The sequence below is a fragment of the Hyperolius riggenbachi genome, chromosome 1 (assembly GCF_040937935.1).
Source record: "Hyperolius riggenbachi isolate aHypRig1 chromosome 1, aHypRig1.pri, whole genome shotgun sequence".
NCBI classification, from domain to species: Eukaryota; Metazoa; Chordata; class Amphibia; order Anura; family Hyperoliidae; genus Hyperolius; species Hyperolius riggenbachi.
The window spans coordinates 100,109,503-100,134,699 of NC_090646.1; positions in this window are offsets into that span (position 1 = coordinate 100,109,503).

Here is a 25,197-nt window from a genome sequence, read left to right on the forward strand (position 1 = left end):
GCTAAATATAGTCCTACACCAACCTGATGAGGTAAGACTGCAATTTACTACCGCGAACGCTAACCACAGGCACTGAATGCAATCAGACAAGACAATTAAACAAATAATATATTCACCTACACACCTCTCCAAACACTCAAAGACAACACTGGTCTAAATAAATCAAGCTATATCAATTGGGCATAATATTCACCACACACAAAGCTCCATCTGTTCCAGACTATACATTTTTTGTTCAGCCTAGCGCTAATTGGCTACATTTGCTTGTTGCATAGAGTTTTTACAAGAAGGGGAAGAAAGCTGGCTTTCAATTCACTATAGGTGTTTTAAACCAGTGTCGCCTATCGGCTGCTGACCAAGGGGGTTCAAGTGCAGACTTCCACAGACGAGAGCACTTCCCCAAGTCCTTACACTGCACTTCTGTTTTGTTTTTCTTTTTTCAAAAATATGAAGTAATTTCAGACACTATTTAAAATATATTACTGTTTATTAGGCAGAGAAGGAGAAAAGTGCAAATAAAGGTCGACCCACACACACACACACATTTGAGTGCATGTAAGTGGCTTCATAAGTACAAATGGTCATGTGCTTAGGACCTCTGACTTGGACCTCCAGGTAGAAGTCCCACCAGCAAGCCTATCTGCATGAGGATTTGGTTTTCACCTGTGTTTTAATGGGGTTTCTCTGACAATTTAAATATATGTTGTTAGATTCACTGGCTTCCATAATCCTCTACCTATAACGAGTATAGAGTGGGAGAGTAACAATAAAAACAAGAAGAGACTTACTCACTAAAGGTGGCCACTAACAATCCAATTTCTAGTGAAAAATCGTTCGAGTGATCAGAAATTCTGATCGAAATTGAAATTGTTCACTACACCATCAACTAACCAATCTTTGCTTCCTATCTATCACAACCAGCAAAACAATCCAAATTTTGATTAGACGAAAATCCAATCGGACGACTGATTTTATAATCGTATGTAATTGATTGTGCCCATCAACGGAGATAACTTACAACTAATCTGATCAGAATTTCTGATCGCTCAAACCATTTTTCGCTTGAAATTGGACCGCTAGTGGCCACCTTAAAGTGGATCCGAGATGAACTTTTACTCATTGCATAAATGTGTTCCTTTCCTATTGTTTATAGGGCATTCCTCAAGCCAAATACGTTTTTGTTTTGTTTTAATACCCTAATTTCCTATAAACTAAACAAGCCACACCCACAGCTTCTCCAGAGTGCCTAGTGCTTGCAAGGGATTGTGGGATTTCAGTCTGGGCAGGTGAAAAAGGTGTTACTAGCTATAGATTTCAGAGGCAGAGTTTTCACAATCTGAGAGCTGCAGTGCAGATACAGATCAGTTGCCTGTGTAATGGAGGAGATAAGAGTGGAGTTTTCACAGAATATGCAGATTAGCATGCCTAGATACAGATAAGCTTGCCTGTGTGTGTAATTGTGTAATAGTGACAAGCAGAAAACATGTCTGCTCCCATTGTATCACAGGAAAAAATATTAATATACTGTTGAAGCTGTTTGAAGATAGATTTGCTGTGTAAACTATCTAAACTTTAGATAAGATATATAGACAAGTCACTTGTTATATTTAGTTTTTCATCTCGGATCTGCTTTAAGGCAATTGTTTTTAAACAAAGAGCCCAATCCTGGGCCACATGTGATATCCCCAGTGAGAGCCATCAGAAATCTAAAAATCAAAGGTCTGCACACTCCATGAAAGTATAACGTTGTTTATTCACAAAACTCACCAGATATCCATTTTAATTTTGGGGCCACGGCGGGTCCCCTTTGTTAACGTGGACCCAAATTTAAAATACACGATTTTGGAAATAAAATCTATTTTCTAAATTATAATGATAAATAACAACCTTTTTTTCAGCTGCATGATGACAAATATAAAATATTTTACATTTATTGGAGGAACCCCTCCCTTCCTTTCAAATTGCCGGGACAGAATCCAGCAGACTGGTGGAGTAGGTGGTGTCCGTCAATGGAGGAATTGCTAATGTCTGCCACCTGTATAACCCTAGTTATGAAAAGAGAAGGGTGAAAAGCATGCACTGAAATGCTCATAGGCTTGAAGGAGTGTTTATTTATCTTTGTATACGTCAGAGTGGTGCAACTAAATATTTTGAATTAAAAAAAAATGTTTGGTTTGGGTCCGCTTTAAGGCATATAACAGAATAATAACCTGTTATATGCCTTGACAGAGGGGTCCCGCCATGACCCTGAAATAGTCATTGGTGACTAGAATGGCTGCCTGGTGTGTTTTGTGAATAAACCACATTATACTTTCACAGAGTGTGTGGACCCTTACATTTTTTGCCTTGAGGATGTTTTGGTCCACCACCGGGCATTGCTGTATGGTGTGCAACTCTTTTTCTCAAGTGATCCAAAATGTTATTCCACCTAAAAATAATCGTGTTTCAGTGTGTATAAAGCACGACAGAATTCAGTTCTGTATTTTACTATGCCCAATGAAGAGATCTGTCTTCAGAGAATGCTTCGGAAAATAAAGGAAACCTTAAGAATACCCCATGAGGAGAAGTCTAAAACCTTGAGAATTTTCAGATTATACTATCTACTGTTTCCACTACACGCAGATTCTGGATGCAGAAAAACTGACTCCTATGAATGCCTATGGGCCTGTTTCCACTAAACATGATTTTTCTCATGCAGATTTCCCATAGGCATTCATTGGAGTCAGTTTTCTGCATCCACAATCCACTTGCAGTGGAAATAGGCCCTAAGCGCAGTGCATTTACTCTGAGATAAATGTATGTATGTGAACGTATGTATTTTAAATGTTACAGCTTTTTGCCATGGTGCCCCTTTACTGCTATATCCTCCTGTATTTAACCATATAAAACGTTATCCACTTTCATGCATCTTCAGACCTCAGGGACCACTCACAATTCATGTTTTCCAGATATCCAAGCACTTTTACAGTTAAAGAGAACACGAAGAGGGTATTTTATATCTTAAGAGAACACGGAGGCATGTTCTGTGCATAATCACATGCCTCTGTGTCTCTGTATTGCCGCCTCTAGTACCCCCCAGGTCTGCTGTGCCCCCCGAAACAATCTGCTTGTTGCTAGCCTTGTAATTACCTGCAGCCTGTCATTCTATATCGGCTCCCCTGCCTCTGTCCCTGCCGCTGCCCGCCTCAGTGTGCTTCCTCCAATCGAAAGCTAAGCCGCAACTCAGGAAGTACCTCCCAGACCGCGGTTTAGCTTCCAATTGGAGGGAGCACACAGTGTCAGGCAGCGGCAGGAACAGAGGCGTGGGAGCCGATATAGAATGACAGGCTGCAGGTAAATATTTTTTTGTATGTTTTTATGAAACATACAGGTTATGCATTTAGGATCCCTTAACCACTTGACGATCGCAATGGTAACCCCCCCCCCCTCCCCTAAAGACCAGGCTAATTTTTGCAGTGCTGGGCTGTGCAGACTTTTCAGCCTCCTGCACAGCCCAGCTATAGAGCCCTGCGATCGGACTCACCTCCTTTTTTTCATCCCTAAGGGGAAATGCCGACGGAGGGGTCCGATCGCTGCAGGCATTGTTTATTTTTTTTTTCAGATGCCTCAGTGAGGCTCTCTCTCTACCCGTCCCCCTTCATCTCCTTCCTCCCTCCCCTCCGTCATCTAATTTGGAACAGGACGGCGATCCGTCCTGTTCCGCCTCTCATAGGCATCAGCCTATGAGAGGAGGGCGCTCCCCGGCCAATAAGCTGTGGCCCCCGGCAGCACTGTACACTTGTAAACAAAGGGGATTTCTTTCCCCTTACGTTTTCAAGCAGCCTGCTAGCTGGCTAGCAGGCTATTCACGGAACTCTGTTCCGTGAAGCGGCAGGGAACGATCGTGCATGCGCACGGCCGTTCCCTGGGAAACTGCAGCCCCAGGACTTGACTCCAATTGGCGTTAGGCGGTCCTGGGGCTGCCGCTGCGGTAATGCCCATTGGCGTGAGGCGGTCCTTAAGTAGTTACATAAGAACTATCACTCTGTCTCTTTAACTGTTGAGTTATCAGACCTTGGAAACACCCATCCATATTCCTTCTAACAATGAGATGACCATGAGCATTACCTTCATATCCTCTAGGTTTCAGCTCCCTTCCCAGTTATAATCTTCCAGTAAGTCTTTAGATGCTTTATACCCTGTGCCTCTTAATTTTCTAACTCCAATTATATTATACTTAAAGGTAGCCACACACACATCGATTTCACTAGCAGATTTGATCGCTTATGTTGAATCTGCTAGAAATCTATACCCCAACATGATGGCCTGACCATAATTTCAATTGATTTTTGGCTAAAATCTATTGAATTTATGGATTGGAACAGACAGAATTTTTTGAGTGATCTGGGGCGGGGCAGGAGTGGTTGTAGATCGATGGCCTATAGAATTGCACTGTATTGAGCAATAAAAAACTACAGCTTGATTAACTGGTTGGCAAAATCTATTGAAAATCCGTATACACAATTTTATCTGTTGACTGCAGTTATTGTTGCTGCTATGTCAATGATAAAAAGAGTGATTGCGCTCAAATATGCCGCTGTCTATTTTAGCTTTAACTTTCAGTTCACTCATCATATAAACCTCATAAAGCTGCTAGGTGACCTGTTTTGTGATTGTGAACTATTCTATGTTGTAAATTTGTTACTTACACGTTTTCTCAATTTTTCCTTTTAAATGATTGCATCCACATTCATAAAACTGTGATTTTGTTCATTTTCTTACCAAATAGTACGGCCAAAGTTTTGCTTCAATCCAAACAAACAAAATCGTAAAATAATTTGACAGAATGTAAACTCTGAGGCTATGTTCACAGTGGGTTACAACACTGCAAAGTTAAGCCTATGCGACATTCACAGTGCGGCGTTGACATTGCGTTGTAAATGTTGCGTTATGGTAACGCACTGCTGCAGTGCATTATTTATATTTTCAGTTATATAGCTTTTTTTTTATAACATTGCATCATTATTTCATATTTGCAGTTTACAAACCACACTCTGTATTTTAACCACTTCAGCCTACAGGGTTGAGATTTTTTTACATCTGAGCAACTTTCACCTCCCATTCATTTGCTAAAAACTTTATCACTACTCATCACAATGAATTGATCTATATCTTGTTTTTTCCGCCACCAATTAGGCTTTCTGTGGGTGATACATTTTGCTGAGAATTTATTTATTCTAAATTCATTTTAACAGGAATATTAACCACTTGAGGACCTAGGGCTTTCTACCCCTTAAGGACCGGCCACTTTTTTTCCATTCAGACCACTGCAGCTTTCACGGTTTATTGCTCGCTCATACAACCTACCACCTAAATGAATTTTGGCTCCTTTTCTTGTCACTAATAAAGCTTTCTTTTAGTGCTATTTGATTGCTCCTGCGATTTTTACTTTTTATTATATTCAGCAAAAAAGACATGAATTTTGGCAAAAAAATGATTTTTTTAACTTTCTGTGCTGACAGTTTTCAAATAAAGTAAAATTTCTGTATACATGCAGCGCGAAAAATGTGGACAAACATGTTTTTGATAAAAAAAACCCATTCAGTGTATATTTATTGGTTTGGGTAAAAGTTATAGCGTTTACAAACTATGGTGCAAAAAGTGAATTTTCCCATTTTCAAGCATCTCTGACTTTTCTGACCCTCTGTCATGTTTCATGAGGGGCTAGAATTCCAGGATAGTATAAATACCCCCCAAATGACCCCATTTTGGAAAGAAGACATCCCAAAGTATTCACTGAGAGGCATAGTGAGTTCATAGAAGATATTATTTTTTGTCACAAGTAAGCGGAAAATGACACTTTGTGAAAAAAAAAAAAAAAAAAAAAGTTTCCATTTCTTCTAACTTGCGACAAAAAAAAAATGAAATCTGCCACGGACTCACCATGCTCCTCTCTGAATACCTTGAAGTGTCTACTTTCCAAAATGGGGTCATTTGTGGGGTGTGTTTACTGTCCTGACATTTTGGGGGGTGCTAAATTGTAAGCACCCCTGTAAAGCCTGAAGGTGCTCATTGGACTTTGGACCCCTTAGCGCAGTTAGGGTGCAAAAAAGTGCCACACATGTGGTATTGCCGTACTCAGGAGAAGTAGTATAATGTGTTTTGGGGTGTATTTTTACACATACCCATGCTGGGTGGGAGAAATATCTCTGTAAATGACAATTTGTTAATTTTTTTTACACACAATTGTCCATTTACAGAGATCTTTCTCCCACTCAGCATGGGTATGTGTAAAAATACACCACAAAACACATTATACTACTTCTCCTGAGTACGGCGATACCACATGTGTGGCACTTTTTTGCACCCTAACTGCGCTAAAGGGCCCAAAGTCCAATGAGTACCTTTAGAATTTCACAGGTCATTTTGAGAAATTTCGTTTCAAGACTACTCCTCACGGTTTAGGGCCCCTAAAATACCAGGGCAGTATAGGAACCCCACAAATGACCCCATTTTAGAAAGAAGACACCCCAAGGTATTCCGTTAGGAGTATAGTGAGTTCATAGAAGATTTTATTTTTTTGTCAAAAGTTAGCGGAAATTGATTTTAATTGTGTTTTTTCACAAAGTGTCATTTTCCGCTAACTTTTGACAAAAAATAAAATCTTCTATGAACTCACCATACTCCTAACGGAATACCTTGGGGTGTCTTCTTTCTAAAATGGGGTCATTTGTGGGGTTCCTATACTGCCCTGGCATTTTAGGGGCCCTAAACCGTGAGGAGTAGTCTTGAAACGAAATTTCTCAAAATGACCTGTGAAATTCTAAAGGTACTCATTGGACTTTGGGCCCTTTAGCGCAGTTAGGGTGCAAAAAAGTGCCACACATGTGGTATCGCCGTACTCGGGAGAAGTAGTACAATGTGTTTTGGGGTGTATTTTTACACATACCCATGCTGGGTGGGAGAAATACCTCTGTAAATGGACAATTGTGTGTAAAAAAATCAAAAGATTGTCATTTACAGAGGTATTTCTCCCACCCAGCATGGGTATGTGTAAAAATACACCCCAAAACACATTATACTACTTCTCCCGAGTACGGCGATACCACATGTGTGGCACTTTTTTGCACCCTAACTGCACTAAGGGGCCCAAAGTCCAATGAGTACCTTTAGGATTTCACAGGTCATTTTTGTTTCAAGACTACTCCTCACGGTTTAGGGCCCCTAAAATGCCAGGGCAGTATAGGAACCCCACTAATGACCCCATTTTAGAAAGAAGACACCCCAAGGTATTCCGTTAGGAGTATGGTGAGTTCATAGAAGTTTTTATTTTTTTGTCACAAGTTAGCGGAAATTGATTTTAATAGTTTTTTTTCACAAAGTGTCATTTTCCGCTAACTTGTGACAAAAAATAAAATCTTCTATGAACTCACCATACTCCGTACGGAATACCTTTGGGTGTCTTCTTTCTAGAATGGGGTCATTTGTGGGGTTCCTATACTGCCCTGGCATTTTAGGGGCCCTAAACCGTGAGGAGTAGTCTTGAAACCAAATGTCGCAAAATGACCTGTGAAATCCTAAAGGTACTCATTGGACTTTGGGCCCCTTAGCGTACTTAGGGTGTAAAAAAGTGTCACACATGTGGTACCGCCGTACTCAGGAGAAGTAGTATAATGCGTTTTGGGGTGTATTTTTACACATACCCATGCTAAGTGGGAGAAATATCTCTGTAAATGACAATTGTTTGATTTTTTTACACACAATTGTCCATTTACATAGAAATTTCTCCCATCCAGCATGGGTATGTGTAAAAATACACCCCAAAACACATTATACTACTTTTCCTGAGTACAGCGGTACCACATGTGTGACAATTTTTTGCAGCCTACTTGCGCTAAGGGGCCCAACGTCCTATTCACAGGTCATTTTGAAGCATTTGTTTTCTAGACTACTCCTCGCGGTTTAGGGCCCCTAAAATGCCAGGGCAGTATAGGAACCCCACAAGTGACCCCATTTTAGAAAGAAGACACCCCAAGGTATTCCGTTAGGTGTATGGCGAGTTCATAGAAGATTTTATTTTTTGTCACAAGTTAGTGAAAAATGACACTTTGTGAAAAAAAACCAATAAAAATTAATTTCCGCTAACTTTTGACAAAAAATAAAATCTTCTATGAACTCGTCATACACCTAACAGAATACCTTGGGGTGTCTTTTTTTCTAAAATGGGGTCACTTGTGGGGTTCCTATACCGCCCTGGCATTTTACAGGCCCAAAACCGTGAGTAGTCTGGAAACCAAATGTCTCAAAATGACTGTTCAGGGGTATAAGCATCTGCAAATTTTGATGACAGGTGGTCTATGAGGGGGCGAATTTTGTGGAACCGGTCATAAGCAGGGTGGCCTTTTAGATGACAGGTTGTATTGGGCCTGATCTGATGGATAGGAGTGCTAGGGGGGTGACAGGAGGTGATTGATGGGTGTCTCAGGGGGTGGTTAGAGGGGAAAATAGATGCAATCCATGCACTGGGGAGGTGATCGGAAGGGGGTCTGAGGGTTTGGCCGAGTGATCAGGAGCCCACACGGGGCAAATTGGGGCCTGATCTGATGGGTAGGTGTGCTAGGGGGTGACAGGAGGTGATTGATGGGTGTCTCAAGGTGTGATTAGAGGGGGGAATAGATGCAAGCAATGCACTGGCGAGGTGATCAGGGCTGGGGTCTGAGGGCATTCTGAGGGTGTGGGCGGGTGATTGAGTGCCCTAGGGGCAGATAGGGGTCTAATCTGATAGGTAGCAGTGACAGGGGGTGATTGATGGGTAATTAGTGGGTGTTTAGGGTAGAGAATAGATGGAAACACTGCGCTTGGGTGGTGATCTGATGTCGGATCTGCGGGCGATCTATTGGTGTGGGTGGGTGATCAGTTTGCCCGCAAGGGGCAGGTTAGGGGCTGATTGATGGGTGGCAGTGACAGCGGGTGATTGATGGGTGGAAGTGACAGGGGGTGATTGATGGGTGGCAGTGACAGGGGGTGATTGATGGGTGATTGATAGGTGATTGACAGGTAATCAGTGGGTTATTACAGGGGAGAACAGATGTAAATATTGCACTGGCGAATTGATAAGGGGGGGTCTGAGGGCAATCTGAGCGTGTAGGCGGGCGATTGGGTGCCCGCAAGGGGCAGATTAGGGTCTGATCTGATGGGTAACAGTGACAGGTGGTGATAGGGGGTGATTGATGGGTAATTAGTGGGTGTTTAGAGGAGAGAATAGATGTAAACGCTGCGCTTGGGTGGTGATCTGATGTCGGATCTGCGGGCGATCTATTGGTGTGGGTGGGTGATCAGATTGCAGGGGCAGGTTAGGGGCTGATTGTTGGGTGGCAGTGACGGGGTGATTGATGGGTGATAGGTGATTGGCAGGTGATTGACAGGTGATCAGTGGGTTATTACAGGGAAGGACAGATGTAATTAATGCACTGGCGAATTGATAAGGGGGGGGGGTCTGAGGGCAATTTGAGCGTGTGGGCGGGTGATTGGGTGCCCGCAAGGGGCAGATTAGGGTCTGATCCGATAGGTAACAGTGACAGGTGGTGATAGGGGGTGATTGATGGGTGATTGATGGGTAATTAGTGGGTGTTTAGAGAAGATAACAGATGTAAACAATACATTTGGGAGGTAATCTGACGGCGGGTTTGCGGGCGATCTAATGGTGTGGGTGGGTGATCAGATTGCCCGCAAGGGGCAGGTTAGGGGCTGATTGATGGGTGGCAGTGACAGGGGGTGACAGGGGGTGATTGATGGGTGATAGGTGATTGGCAGGTGATTGACAGGTGATCAGTGGGTTATTACAGGGAAGAACAGATGTAATTAATGCACTGGTGAATTGATAAGGGGGGGTCAGAGGGCAATCTGAGCGTGTGGGCGGGTGATTGGGTGCCCGCAAGGGGCAGATTAGGGTCTGATCTGATAGGTAAAAGTGACAGGTGGTGATAGGGGGTGATTGATGGGTGATTGATGGGTAATTAGTGTGTGTTTAGAGGAGAGAATAGATGTAAACAATGGATTTGGGAGGTGATCTGATGTCGGATCTGCGGGCGATCTATTGGTGTGGGGGGGTGATCAGATTGCCCGCAAGGGGCAGGTTAGGGGCTGGCTGATGGGTGGCAGTGACAGGGGGTGATTGACGGGTGATTGATGGGTGATTGACAGGTGATTGACAGGTGATCAGGGGGATAGATGCATACAGTAAACAGGGGGGGTGGTCTTGGGGGGGGGTCTGGGGAGAATCTGAGGGGTGGGGGGTGATCAGGAGGGGGCAGGGAGCAGGGTGGGGGATAAAAAAAAAATAGCGTTGACAGATAGTGACAGGGAGTGATTGATGGGTGATTAGGGGGGTGATTGGGTGCAAACAGGGGTCTGGGGGGTGGGCAGGGGGGGGTCTGATGGGTGCTGTGGGCGATCTGGGGCAGGGGGGGGGGGAAAATCAGTGTGCTTGGTGCAGACTAGGGTGGCTGCAGCCTGCCCTGGTGGTCCCTCGGACACTGGGACCACCAGGGCAGGAGGCAGCCTGTATAATACACTTTGTAAACATTACAAAGTGTATTATACACTTTGTATGCGGCGATCGCGGGGTTAACATCCCGCCGGCGCTTCCGTATGGCCGGCGGGATGTTGCGGCGGGTGAGCGGCGCCAGGCGGAGGCGGAGGATCGCGTCACTGATGACGCGATCGCTCCGCCCATGCCCCTACAAGGACCGCCGCCAATTGTCAATACGGCGGTCCTTGCGGGGTGCACTTCCCGGCCGCCAATTGTACATACGGCGGTCGGGAAGTGGTTAAGAAAGAAATGGAAAAAATTCATTATTGCTCAGCTTTTGGCCATTATAGTTTGAAATGAATACATGCCACCATAATTAAAACCTATGTACTTTATTTACCAATTTCTCCCGCTTACTACACCATTTAAAATATGTCCCTATCACAAAGTATGGCGCCGATATTTAATTTGGAAATAAAGGTGCCTACCACACAAATAACGATGCTACGTTCCTTTTTTTCTTTCTCTGCCTGAAAGAGTTAAATATCAGGTATGTAAGTGGCTGACTTAGTCCTGACTCTTGGAAACACCCATCCATGTTCCTTCTAACAATGAGATGAACATGAGCACTGCACCTTCATGGCCACTAGGTTTCAGCTCTCCTTCCCAGTTATAATCTTCCAGTAGTCTTTAGATGCTTTATACCCTGTGCCTCTTAATTTTCTAACTCCAATTATATTATACCTAAAGGTAGCCACACACACATCGCTTTCACTGGCAGATTTGATCACTTATATTGAATCTACTAGAAATCTAGCATAATTATTTGTGAAGTTCAGCACCAGGTGCATTTCTTTGTTTGGAGAAAAGAAGGATGGGGACAGAATCTAAAGCAGCATGAACGTGTGGGATGCAGATGGCTTGGCACCATGGTCCAGAAACGAGTAATAAGTACTTGCTTGTTACTGATTTGTCTTTGAGATTCTGAGCTTATATCATCAAAAGAAAGCCAGAACATTTCACTGAAGCTTAGAAAAGTCAAAGACGTAAAACCACAATTTGACATTGATATAAATCAAATGTTGTACAAATAGGAGTGAAATAACATACCTGAAATAATTGAAGTGTTAGCTAAAGATGTCCATCATGTAAGCTGTTCGTGTTCATCATTCTACAACCATGTTAGGAAAAGACTGATTCTCTAAGTGAACAAGTGAAGTATGAGTAGAAAGCCTACAGTCTTGATATTCTCATTTTCAGGTGCTCCTGGGCCACTGCAGTGAAAACATCCAAGAGAACTGCAATTTTAACTTTCTGAAGCCCCGTGGTTTTAGCTGTCTGCAACACAGCAGGGATTTATTTCTCTATTAAATTAAAGTTTTAGCACAGCAGCAGTGTAAACACTGGACTGGGATGGAATTTTTTTTCTACTCCAATTACAACAATACTTTCATTTTTAAACATAAAATGTATATAATTCTGTAAGCTGTAACTACAGTCTTTGAAGCCAAAATTCAGCAAATCTTTTCATTAATTAGTTTCCCTTTTCACACTTACAGTAGCTTACCAATCATACCAGGAGGATGTAAAAGGGCCCCTAAATACCTTAATTTTAATTGGAGCTCCTTGTAGTTCCAATATGATGAGTTGTCTCACTCTAGCACACTTGAAGATTTGGCTCTACCACCCACTTCCATAGAATCCAAGAAATGAGAGGTGTTGACCATGCCCCTTCCCATGTCCCACATGGGTGAGATGGTGAGCGGCAGCACATTGTGAAAGACACTAAGTTCAGAAGCTTTGGAACGCTGAGATTTTCACGTGACAACTGTTACGTTTTAGAGTATGATTGTTAGAGTACTGGGAAAGAGTGAAAATGTCTTGTTATTTTAAAAATTTTAGTTGATCTTGGGCTTTATGGTCCCGTACAAGACAGAGATATTCATTTTCACCTTGTCAGGATATGTTTACACTGGGCCTAATCTACTAAAGCCCACCTTGGGTGGAGATCTTTAGAAAACAATGGATCCCATGAGCTAGGCCTGGATTTTTTTTTTAAATTAACTTTTTCTGGAGGAGCATGTACACAACTACTGTCATACATCTGCTAATGCTCTAACTAATTACAGCAACTACAAAATGCGTAATATAACCCGGCTGTGTCAATATTATACATACATATTTGAAATAATAATAAAAGTATGTCATCTCATAGCTCAGGAAAAATGAATCAGAATCAGAATCAGAATCAGAATCAGAATCACTTTATTTCGCCAAGTACAGCAAGAGCTGTAATCGGAATTAATTGTGGTACACATGGCATAGGCATAATTTGTATAATACAAGACAGACACAACACACGTACACTTGAAATGCAGTAGACAGTTCGTATGGTGGGATTTTAGACTTTCATTTGAAGGTATCTATGGTTGAAGCTTCTCAGACTGACTGCGGGTGTGAATTCCATAGTGCTTGGACTACATGGGAGAAGGCAAGGACATTCTATGTATTTGGGAATCATAAAGTTTATTTTGAGTGCAAACGGGAGGATTCATGTCGTGTTGTCCTCCTTCAGAAGCTCCACAAGATATTTGGGACCCAAGTATTTGGAAAGTCAGCAGACAAATCTTACAATATATTCTCCCCTTAGTTACTGGCAAATGATTGAGAGCTTTTAGAACTGGGGACATTCTGTACCAACTGTTTCCTCTTCTTAGGTTTCAACTGGTGCTGAATGCAGAATAGCATCCTACAATTCTACGAAAATTCCCAGACAGCTGGGGGAAGCAATGTAACTCATATGACAAACCGCCCTAACAACATGTACTTAACTAAGATGGACCACCAAACTGAAAGTTTGAGTGGTTCTTAGTAAAAGCCAGAAACATATGCAGCTTATATAATTATTGTCACGGGAGAGCTGTGAGAAAGGAGAATGCAATCGCAATCAGTTTACTGCACCGATTGCCGTTGACGTGTCAGATCAGAATCGTCTGTCTGTGGATACCAGGCAGTCAAGCCTGGTGTCTTCTTTTGGGAAATCTAACTTTCATGGCTGCTAGGAAAGTCTTTTTATGAAGCATTGTGCCTGTGACTTGTTATTTAGCATGTGACTGGAATCTGGGCCTTAGCAGAGGTGTCAAAGGTTGTCCTAGCTGATTCCTGGCCAATGACACCAGGCGTGAAAGCCCCAGCAGCAACCAAATGACAAGTGTCACTGCCTTTTGAAGAAGCCAGGATAAGCTCAGCAGGAGGCCAGACTGCCTGGCACAGTCAGCAGCAGAGAGGAAGTGAATGCTGTATATGATTTTTAGCATGTGTGCATGTGTGGGCAGCACGGTGGCGTAGTGGTTAGCACTCTCGCCTTGCAGCGCTGGGTCCCCGGTTCGAATCCCAGCCAGGGCACCATCTGCAAGGAGTTTGTATGTTCTCCCCGTGTCTGCGTGGGTTTCCTCCGGGTACTCCGGTTTCCTCCCACATCCCAAAAACATACAGATAAGTTAATTGGCTCATCCCTAAAAAAATTGGCCCTAGACTACAGTACTTACACTACATAATACAAACATAGACATATGATAATAGTAGGGATTAGATTGTGAGCTCCTTTGAGGGACAGTTAGTGACAAGACAATATATATATATACTGTACAGCGCTGCGTAATATGTCGGCGCTATATAAATACTACATAATAATAATAATAAATAATAATGTTTAAGGAATACCGTTCATATGAGAGGTATGAAAGTTATCTCATGCTGCTGGTCCGGGTCTGGTGAATATTTTAATATTAAATTGAGGCCACTGACATACCCAGAACCCGAGGTATTCTGCTATTTCATAACCGGGCGTGTGAATGCACCCAAGTTTGATGTCCTATGAACTGTCATATTCTGAGGAACATGAATTTGTGGCCGTTAAGTGGGTGTGGGAAGCGGAAGCCGGGATATAGAAAATGTCATATTTGGTGGCCACCAGGAACCCACCCAGGGGATTAACCGCAACCTGTCCAGCCCCTGGGCTGGACCTGAGACTCCACCCAAAGTTGGGGATCAGTCAAAAGTGTTTGCCAGGGACTCCTCCCTCAGTCCTCCAAATCCCATCCCTATGAGAGCTTGCTGCTGCTAGCCAGAGGATCATGTGGTTAGCGGCCATCTTGTCTGAACTTTGCTCCTGAACTGAAACAAAGGAACTTTACGAGTTTTCCCAGAAAGGACATATTTCCACGAACCTAAGTATTTTATTCCATTTTTTATTTCATACTGTGCTATTATTTGTCTTTATAATTGTTGATTTTAACGATTTTCTGTATATATTAATTATTCATATTGCATATTTAATAAACAATGCTAACGTCCTTTATTTGTTCAGCTACCCTATTATTCAGCCGCACAAACTGAACCCTGACTTCTGAAGAGTCGCTACTATTGTTGATAGCTGGATAAAATAGAGCGTGTTTAACCGTCTTCTATTTGCAGGTCTAGAGTCAGTCAGTCAGTGGGTTCCTCTGTCCCATGATACCAGAGGTGGTGGCAGTTAAACCCTGAAATAGTGTGTAATTTGTATTACAGTAACTCACAGGCTCCCTTCTAGTCGGTCTGCTGCCAAAATTCCAGCGGTTTCTGCTCACCGATTGCGAACACAGATTGTATGGTCTGTGTGCTGAAACCGATTGGGAGGCATTGAGCGGTCCGGCCACTAGGGGCCCTGTGATAATTATGTTTAGGTGTAATAATGTGACTTTACTAAGTGGGAGAGTTTTTCAGCTGATTGCTAGTTATGAAGTGAAACCTGGTCCTGTGCCTCAGAGTACATGAATCTTGAAATAAAACTAAAAAAATAAATAAAAAAAAAAGATGCATTTGCCAGATCTAGTGAAACTAAATCAAATCTTCATTTAGAGGTGGGGGTCTTCTAAACAGACTTCCACTGGCACTGCTCATATAGCTACGATAATGAAGTAATAAATTAACATTGGCACAGATGGTGTCTGTCTGATTGAATAAGGAATGTACATAGATGAATGGAACGTATGGACTACTACTAAAGAAGATCTCGACCAAAGGCGACCAAAGCATGGTGGCGTAGTGGTTAGCGCTCTCGCCTTGCAGCGCTGGGTCCCTGGTTCGAATCCCAGCCAGGCCAACATCTGCAAGGAGTTTGTATGTTCTCCCCGTGTCTATGTGGGTTTCCTCCAGGCACTCCGGTTTCCTCCCACACCCCTAAAACATACAGATAAGTTAATTGGCTTCCCCCTAAAATTGGCCCTAGACTATGATACATGCACTACACCAGTGTTTCTCAACATTGTATTGGTATGTACCCTCACCAAGTACCCCCTAGCATAGTAAACATTATCACACGTACCCCTTGACAAATAGATATTTAATCATAGTACATGATAATTGGTTCTAAACTATTTCCAAGCATTTACTATCGCTTTTAATTAGCTAAAATACTAATTTGGTGTTGTTTAAATAAGATTTATCATTTTCTAAAACTCTAAATTTGTTCATCTTGGTTAAGTATATCAAGTCCGAGTACCCTCTGCAACCATCAGGAGTACCCCCTGGGGTACGCGTACCACACGTTGAGAACCTAGGCACTACACGATATAGACATAGGAGAATGGTAGGGACTAGATTCTGAGCCCCTCTGTGGGACAGTTAGTGACAAGACAATATATTATGTACAGCGCTACGTAATATGTCGGCGCATTATAAATACTTATATAGCTATATAAATACTTAAATAAATAAATAAATAACACACAGGTTGATGAATAGAATGAATGGATGACTATTAAGGAAGAAGAGTATGAATGTACTATAAACGTAGGAGGATAAACAGAATGAATGGATGACTATTAAGGAAGAAGAGCCTAAATGAATAACAAACACAAGTTGACGAATGGAATGAATGGATCATTATTAAGTAAGAACTCAATTTTACATAGTGTTTGAATGGAGTCCGATTATATGACGGTGAAGGAAATTAATTGATTATTATTAACTGAATTAAGGAAAGTTTATGAAAGTGATTGAGTGGATGCCAAATGTAGGTAGAGGAATTGATTTGCCACTAAGAAAATAACTGAAAACGAATTTATTATCAATAAAGTGATATAAATGTAAAATGTATCTAACGATGCAAACTAATAGCCAGACAGAAGGATTATCTCAATGAAGCCCCTCTAGATGAGTTTGGTAACGGTGAAACAAAGCATAGTTAGGAAAAAATGTTTTAAAGGGAACCTTAACTGAACAGGGGGTAAAGAGTTTTACTTACCTGGGGCTATTACCAGCCCCTGCAGCAGTCCTGTGCCCTCGGCGCCGCTCTGGAATCCTCTGGTCCCCCACTGTCACTTAGTTTTGTTTTTGACGACTCACCAGTTGCCGGCCGCCATGCGTATTATTGGACGCATTCACCAATGCAATTAGCGCTATTGCGGACCGCAACGCGTACAAAAATACGCGCCACATATCTACGCGTGCGGAATGCGGCAACGCGTATTTTTGTACGCGTTGCGGTCCGCAATAGCGCTAATTGCATTGGTGAATGCGTCCAATAATACGCATGGCGGCCGGCGACTGGTGAGTCGTCAAAAACTAAACTAAGTGACAGCGGGGGACCGGAGGATTCTAGAGTGGCTCCGAGGGCACAGGACTGCTGCAGAGGGCTGGTAATAGCCCCAGGTAAGTAAAACTCTTTACCCCCTGTTCAGTTAAGGTTCCCTTTAACATTGGCACAGAGAAGGTGAGAGTGTTTCTGTATCAAGTTTATACATAGATTTTTCTTTATACAGAGTCTTAACTTGTATTTGTAGATGCAGCACTGAACTTTGTTCACAGACAACTATTTTCAGAAGTGTCCAAATTCGTAATTAAAATGAGCCTAAATTGCCGCAGCTGTGCGGCTGGATGATAATTTAGTTAGTTTGCATGCATCCTTTTCTACGCGTTGCAAGCCTCACCACGACGCACTTCCTCCTTCTGGCTTGAAGGAGGAAGTGCGTGTAGTGAGGCTCGCATGCAAGCTATTTGGAGCACAGGCAGGACGGCGGAATTGTGGGTAACTAACCCCTTATCATCCAGCCGCACAGCTGTGATAATTAATGCTCATTTTAATAACGAATTTGAGTCCTTACAGACTTGTAATTAGGTCGTGAGCCCATCACTATTTGCTGCATTGCTTTGCGCCATTTTCAATTTAATATAGGGTTGATAGGATTTAAAAATGATCAAACTCTGTTTTTATTTTTACATTTTTTTAGTAGGGTTGTACAGCATCCCAGCTCTTTTGAAAATGAGGTTGTAAAAGTTTTGATTAATCGCTGTAATATCAAGCTGAACTGAATGTCTTGTACAACAAAAGCAAAATTGTCCTTTGAAAGCTCAACTACCAGCAGACAGTTAAATTCACAGTTAAATATTATAATATTATAATATTATATGTGAAATTTCTTACCTACCCAAAATTGATTACTTCTGTCTAGCATGGCCTGTGATTCAGACAGTCTAGTCACAGCTAGAGTTGGGCCGAACCTCCGATTTTAGGTTCGCGAACCGGGTTCGCGAACTTCCGCGGAAGGTTCGGTTCGCGTTAAAGTTCGCGAACCGCAATAGACTTCAATGGGGATGCGAACTTTGAAAAAAAATAATAATTATGCTGGCCACAAAAGTGATGGAAAAGATGTTTCAAGGGGTCTAACACCTGGAGGGGGGCATGGCGGAGTGGGATACACGCCAAAAGTCCCCGGGAAAAATCTAGATTTGACGAAAAGCAGCGTTTTAAGGGCAGAAATCACATTGAATGCTAAATGACAGGCCTAAAGTGCTTTAAAACATCTTGCATGTGTATACATCAATCAGGTAGTGTAATTAAGGTACTGCTTCACACTGACACACCAAACTCCACTGAACAGAACAGGTATGCAGTGGCGGGTTCACTAAACAGGTATACAGTGGCGGGTCCACTGAACAGAACAGGTATGCAGTGGCGGGTTCACTGAACAGGTATGCAGTGGTGGGTTCACAGAACAGGTATGCAGTGGTGGGTTCACAGAACAGGTATGCAGTGGCAGCAGGATCACTGAACAGGTATGCAGTGGTGGGTGGGTTCACAGAACAGGTATGCAGTGGCAGGATCACTGAACAGGTATGCAGTGGTGGTGGGTGGGTTCACAGAACAAGTATGCAGTGGCAGGATCACTGAACAGGTATGCAATGGTGGGTGGGTTCACAGAACAGGTATGCAGTGGCAGCAGGATCACTGAACAGGTATGCAGTGGTGGGTGGGTTCACAGAACAGGTATGCAGTGGCAGGATCACTGAACAGGTATGCAGTGGTGGTGGGTGGGTTCACAGAACAGGTATGCAGTGGCAGGATCACTGAACAGGTATGCAGTGGCAGGATCACAGTACAGGTATGCAGTGGGCTGAGGGCTCACTGAACAGAACAGGTATGCAGCCAGGAAGAAGTTAAGCCTAACTAATCTTTCCCTATATGAGAGACTGCAGCAGCTCGCCCTACTCTCACTAATGCAGGCACACGAGTGGCCGTAATGGCCGCCGCTGCCTGCCTTATATAAGGGGGGTGGGGCTCCAGGGGCTAGTGTAGCCTAATTGGCTACACTGGGCCTGCTGACTGTGATGTAGAGGGTCAAAGTTGACCCTCAGGTGCATTATGGGGCGAACCGAACTTCTTCCGCAAAACGTTCGCGTGCGGTACCCGCACGCGAACCACCTAAGTTCGCGCGAACCACGTTCGCCGGCGAACCGTTCGGCCCAACTCTAGTCACAGCACAGGCGCTTTATCCAGGTATGCAATTTCACCTATTCCCTCTCCAGCGGAGCAACACAGTCTCAGCATGGCTCCTCTTTCAGCTTCATGATTGGACGGTAAAAAGTAGGAGCACTATGGTGAGCTCATTGATATACGGTTTTCTCTTATAATAAGACCTCCACTCTTAGATTGACTGGCTCTTATTGCTTTCCATGTGAGTGCTGCTGTGAAGGTAATTACATGAAGGTTATATAAACACAGCATTAGGTACTTGCACTTAGCTGTTTTAAAAAAATGCTTTTTATCATTCCTCGTTGGATAAGTGAATTAAATGGTGTCATTTTTTATGCTTGCCTATACCGCATTAAACAATTTTCTTTTACAGCTTAGAGCACTTATAAGTACATTAACACAGCCAACCCTGTGGCCAGAAATTTGCATTCATGCGTCTTTGGTATCCAATGCATAAAAAACATAAAATATAGCTTACACTGCTAAAAAAAAAATCCACTTTATGTGAACTGGGAATTTTCTCTTTATTACTGTATGAGACTTCAATGCCTTTAGTCATATTTATGCCAATCACGTTAATAGCAGAGAAATATGAAAAACAGAACGTTGCCCTGGCAACCACGGAGGAGATAGCTTGATCGTCACATTAAATACTTATTAATTCTTGTCCATATGTTCCTCATACTGCATTAATTATGTCTAAAATGATATAAGTTAAATAAATGACATCACTAGAAAAACGTTGTTCTCCATAGGGTAATGGAGCTGGGTGCCAGAAAAGGCTTCATTTTTGTTCACAAGACAATTTCTGACAGGTCAACTTTAATTACTTTATGTGCGAGTTACAAGGGAGTGACTGCTCCATTGCTTCAGCAGAATGCTTGCATTATCTACCACAGAAGTGCCAAAAACTATTTTACTTCTTAATCTATTTATAACTCTGCCTACAATTGCCGTTCCCAGAGGTGTAATTGTCCCGTTTTATAAAAGTTTGTTCAGCTGCCAACGAGAAGATGTAAGTTAAATTGTAATACCATTGCTATGAGGTATAAAGGTCCCTAAGCTCGTATCTAGACCCTTGTATAATACATGCACATAAACATTTTATTTCCTGGACAGGGCTTTGTATCTTCAAGGTTGTTGTTTGGTGCATGGTTTTATTATTGTGTTGTAATGGCTAAAATGTACTTATTTGCTTTGTTACATTGTTACCAAAATTCCTGTAATAAAGCAAATTTCGGTCAGATGCAAAATAAATCCCCATTGTAATGTGTTTAGTAAAGAATGATTTAAGGCTTGATACACTGTAGTACAGAAAAAAAAAATCTATGGCTCTTTGTATAAGCCATTTTGTATCTAATGGAATACAGAACCCTCCGTTCAGCCGCAATCAAACCACGGTAGACAGCTCAGTATGACTGAATGACGTCAGCCGGGGCCTTTTGCGCTTCCACAGAAGGTCCGCGAATGCACAGAAGGCCCACTGCTGACGTCACACAGCCACTTACTGTTACCGGCAGGGCCGGAGCTACCATAGGAAAAAATGGGCAATTGCCCCAGGGCCCCAGAGCCTGTAGAGGCCCCCAAGGTGTCCCTCCCCCATCTTAGCTGCTGCTCCTCCCCAGGGACTCTGCAGAGTCTGTTAAGTTGGGAGGTGATTGGGGGAGTGTCAGCAGCCAGCTCAGGGGCCCAGGAGGGAAATTTGGCTGCAACAAAGGGCCTCTAATGGAGCTTTTTGGTCAGGGGGTGTCTGTTGGGGGGCCCCCAGGCTAATTTTGCCCTAGGGCCCAATTGTTCCTTGAACTGGCCCTGGTTACCGGAGCAGATTGCGGCTGAATGGTGGCGCTGAGGAGGACGGCAAGGGACACATTAATGCTTATGGGGCTGGAGGAAGCCCCGGGTAAGTAAAAAACAGGGTTTTTATTCATCTCTGGGTCACTTTAAGTATTTTTCATCTTCAATCTACAGTTGTTGAAACTTTGTTTTAGAAACGCTTGCCAAAAACCATGGCAACAATATATCGTTTGGTGTAAAATCAGACTTTATTTCACATAGAATTGCTGAAGAAATGTACTGCTCTGTGTTCTGTGTTTGTTTAGTCAAGTGTCTAATGAATTCTTATCAGCAACTGTAAATATATGACTAAACAGCTCTACATAGGCAGCTCTGTGCATATAGTAAACACTGAGGCTTAACCCTTGGAGTGTTTCCAGCAAAAGTGAAACCAAATTAAAGCTTCAGGTTTTTTGGATTTCCATAAATTGTAATGAAGATTTTTTTTTTTCTTTTTTTTGCGTAAAGGTTATCATGCTGTACCTAAGCTTTTAGAGCAGATAGGAAGTTCTGAGTTTATTTCCACTTTAAGCTATCCTTAATTCCCCCTCTTTCTGTTTGTATCATTAGTTTATAAGTTGGCACATATCCGGCAGTCAGTGTCTCCTTTATTAAAAAAATACAGTGTCACAGATTTTTGTGTCACTGAGTGATTATTGAAAAGTGTTACGTCAAACACACCTTTGGCACTAACCATACTGTGAGTTTTGTTGTTGATAACAGACAGTCAGTGTGTCTGTGAAGTGTCACAGACATTTTTGACAATACTCTTTGGCTGGTCACTCATGAAAACAAACATGACAGGCAGAGGCAGGCCAAAGCACAGAGGTACTAGGGGCGGTGGTGCGTCATCCCATTGTCATGCCATTACTTCCCAGAATGCAGAAGAGGTGGTTGACTGGCTCACTCAGCATTCCACCTCTTCTACCGCTTCTGTTGCCAACGTTCCTGCACCCTCCTCATCCCTCCTCTACTGTGGTCAATCACAACACCACCACCACAGCCCCTCCAACCGAGCTCAGAGGAGCTATTTACCCACCAAGTGGTCACTACAAAAGTGGCTGAACATAACAATTTTTAGGTGTGTTAAAGGAATACTATCGATTGAAACGACTTTTTTTTAATACTCTATATCAGTGTACACATTACCACTAGTGCTAGGGGCACTTTATTTATTCACCCAGGTCTCTCGCTCGCTATCCCTGCTTAAAAATTCATTTCTCACACAGCTCATATTAGTTTGGGTCACCCTGAGCTGCTTGGTTACTCTGTCACACAGCTCACAAATACAGGATCTTCTCAAAAAATTAGCATATTGGGATAAAGTTCATTATTTTCTGTATTGTACTGATAAAGATTAGACTTTCATATATTTTAGATTCATTACACACAACTGAAGTAGTTCAAGCCTTTTTATTGTTTTAATATTGATGATTTTGGCATACAGCTCATGAAAACCCAAATTTCCGATCTCAAAAAATTAGCATATTTCATCCCACCAATAAAAGAAAAGTGTTTTTAAAACAAAAAAAGTCAACCTTCAAATAATTATGTTCAGTTATGCACTTAATACTTGGTCGGGAATCCTTTTGCAGAAATGACTGCTTCAATGCGGTGTGGCATGGAGGCAATCAGCCTCTGGCACTGCTCAGGTGTTATGGAGGCCCAGGATGCTCCGATAGCGGGCTTAAGCTCATCCAGAGTGTTGGGTCTTGCGTCTCTCAACTTTCTCTTCACAATATCCCACAGATTCTCTATGGGGTTCAGGTCAGGAGAGTTGGGGTTCAGGTCAGGAGAGTACAGGGCCTCCCTTCTTCAGGAGCACTCGGGCTCCCTGAAGACTTCTGAAGCCTCCTTCGGCCGGGTAAAGCAGTATTTAACTAAATTAGTCAAATACTGCTACCGGGCGAGCCAGCACTGGAACGAGGGGACCAGGAGAGGAGTGGGAAGGCTCTATAGGACACAGAGCCTTCCCTCTCCTTGGGTAAGTATCTGTCACATTTTTTAAATGCGGTTCCCATTCACTTTAATTAGTTAATATATTTTTTATATTAGTCCAACCACCACAAGAGAACAGCACTACCTAAAAAACGAAAACTGTAACGATGGGTGTCAGCACACGAAATATTCTGATTATTGGTGATCTGCAGTATCACCAATAATACAGATGCTATACCTGATTATGTGGTGATCTGCAGAATCACCAATAATACTAGTATAGCTTGACACTGGACAGCCAATGGCAGGACGTGTATGAGTACTCAGAAGAGAGGGTCCACCCGAGGGGCCAGTAACCCCAATTGGACTGCAGCCGGTGTTCACTTTATGGGCGAGTGAGACAGACCTTACTGCAGCCAAGAGACGTAATGTGTAAACCCACAAGGAGGAAACACAAGGATGCAGTACAGCTGATCACCTGTGGAGCAAGTGATTCAGACTGTACTGCAGACTGGTAGTGTTTGGTGCACAGTACAAGGAGAGGAACCACAGATAGGCTAACCACTGTTCCCCTGAAGGGAATAGGTGGTATTGACTGTTTAGTAGCCTAGGCATAGTTGATACTATTGGTGCTGTCGCCTAGTGGCACTGACAGTACTGCAGGCTAGGTATCACTAGTATATGATAGTGTCCTACACCTGATGTGATGGTGTAGGAACTATAACCCCTCACCAGTGGCAGAGCCCACTGGTGCGGGTGGCGTAGTCAGACAGGCAGAGTTAGGCAACAAGCGGACAGATACAGTACAGGAGCGAAAGGCTGATTCAACGTCAGAGGCAGGCAGGGTTGGCAATGTGAATCAGGTAGGCAAAGGTACAGAATCGATAATCAGAAGAATAGTCAGAGGAAGCAGAAGGTCATAACAAATAATACAATTCAAATTAGTACTTTAAGCTATCAACAGATCTGACTAAGTGTGGATCCCCAACTCCGGTTGGTTCTAGCACACTTTGGGAACTGTCTAGGGTCTGAGCGCTAACACACTCAGGCATTCGCAACAGCAGACACGGAGCTACTGACAGGCCTGCTCTATATATACCTAGCCACGCTTCACAGTGCCGCCCCAGTCCCTCAGCCAATCCGGAAGCTAGTTGGAGTCAGCTGACCGTCGGATCAGCTGACTCCCCTCTTAGCTGCATAAAGGTCCTGTCGCTCTGCTCGCGCGCACGTAGCCCTCAGCCTGTGAGCAATGGAAGGTCCAGGCATAACTTGAGCGTGTAACCGCGCGGCAGAGGCCGCATGCTGATCCGCGGAGATAGCCGCCATGTCGCTTGTCATAGCGGCAGTATCTCCACTATTTCTTACAAAAACAATGGAACATTGCACAACACTGTATAATAAACAGTAAAGCAGGACCCAGGTGCAGATTACACTTTTTCCAAAACACCCTCAATGATGACATACAAGGCACACCCCTCACCAACTTTTTCCTACAACGAAAAATTTACTGTGTGGCAGCAGAGTGGTGCAGCGGAAGTGTGCTGGGCCCATAACCCAGAGGTTGATGGATTGAAACCATCCTCTGCTAGGTGTACTTTGTTTTTTACACCTTGCTTTACCACATGGACCAATCGGCGGCCATAGCCCCTTAAGAGAAAGTGTCATTAGGGCCTTGCTGTAACATGGATTGTAGTGTAACTATTTCAACTAATGAACCCTCTTAAACTTGAAGATTGTATACAAATGTAAGGAGACTGCAGAGTGGCGCAGCGGAAGTGTGCTGGGCCCATAACCCAGAGGTTGATGGATTGAAACCATCCTCTGCTAGGCATGATTTCATTTTTGCACCTCGCTTTACCGCATGGGCAAAACGGTTTCCATAGCCCTGTAAGAGAAAGTGTAATAAGGGCCGTGCCATAACATCAATATTACGGTAGCTAAGACTACTCCTGGGCTTTTCTTGTAGTTGAAGAGATGAGTGAAATGGCTGGCTTCAGCCTGTAATGTTAGTTGACCTGGGCTCAATTCCCAGCCAATGGTGGTATAGTGGTGAGCATAGCTGCCTTCCAAGCAGTTGACCTGGGTTCGATTCATGGCCAATGTATGTGAGCTTGCTTTTGAC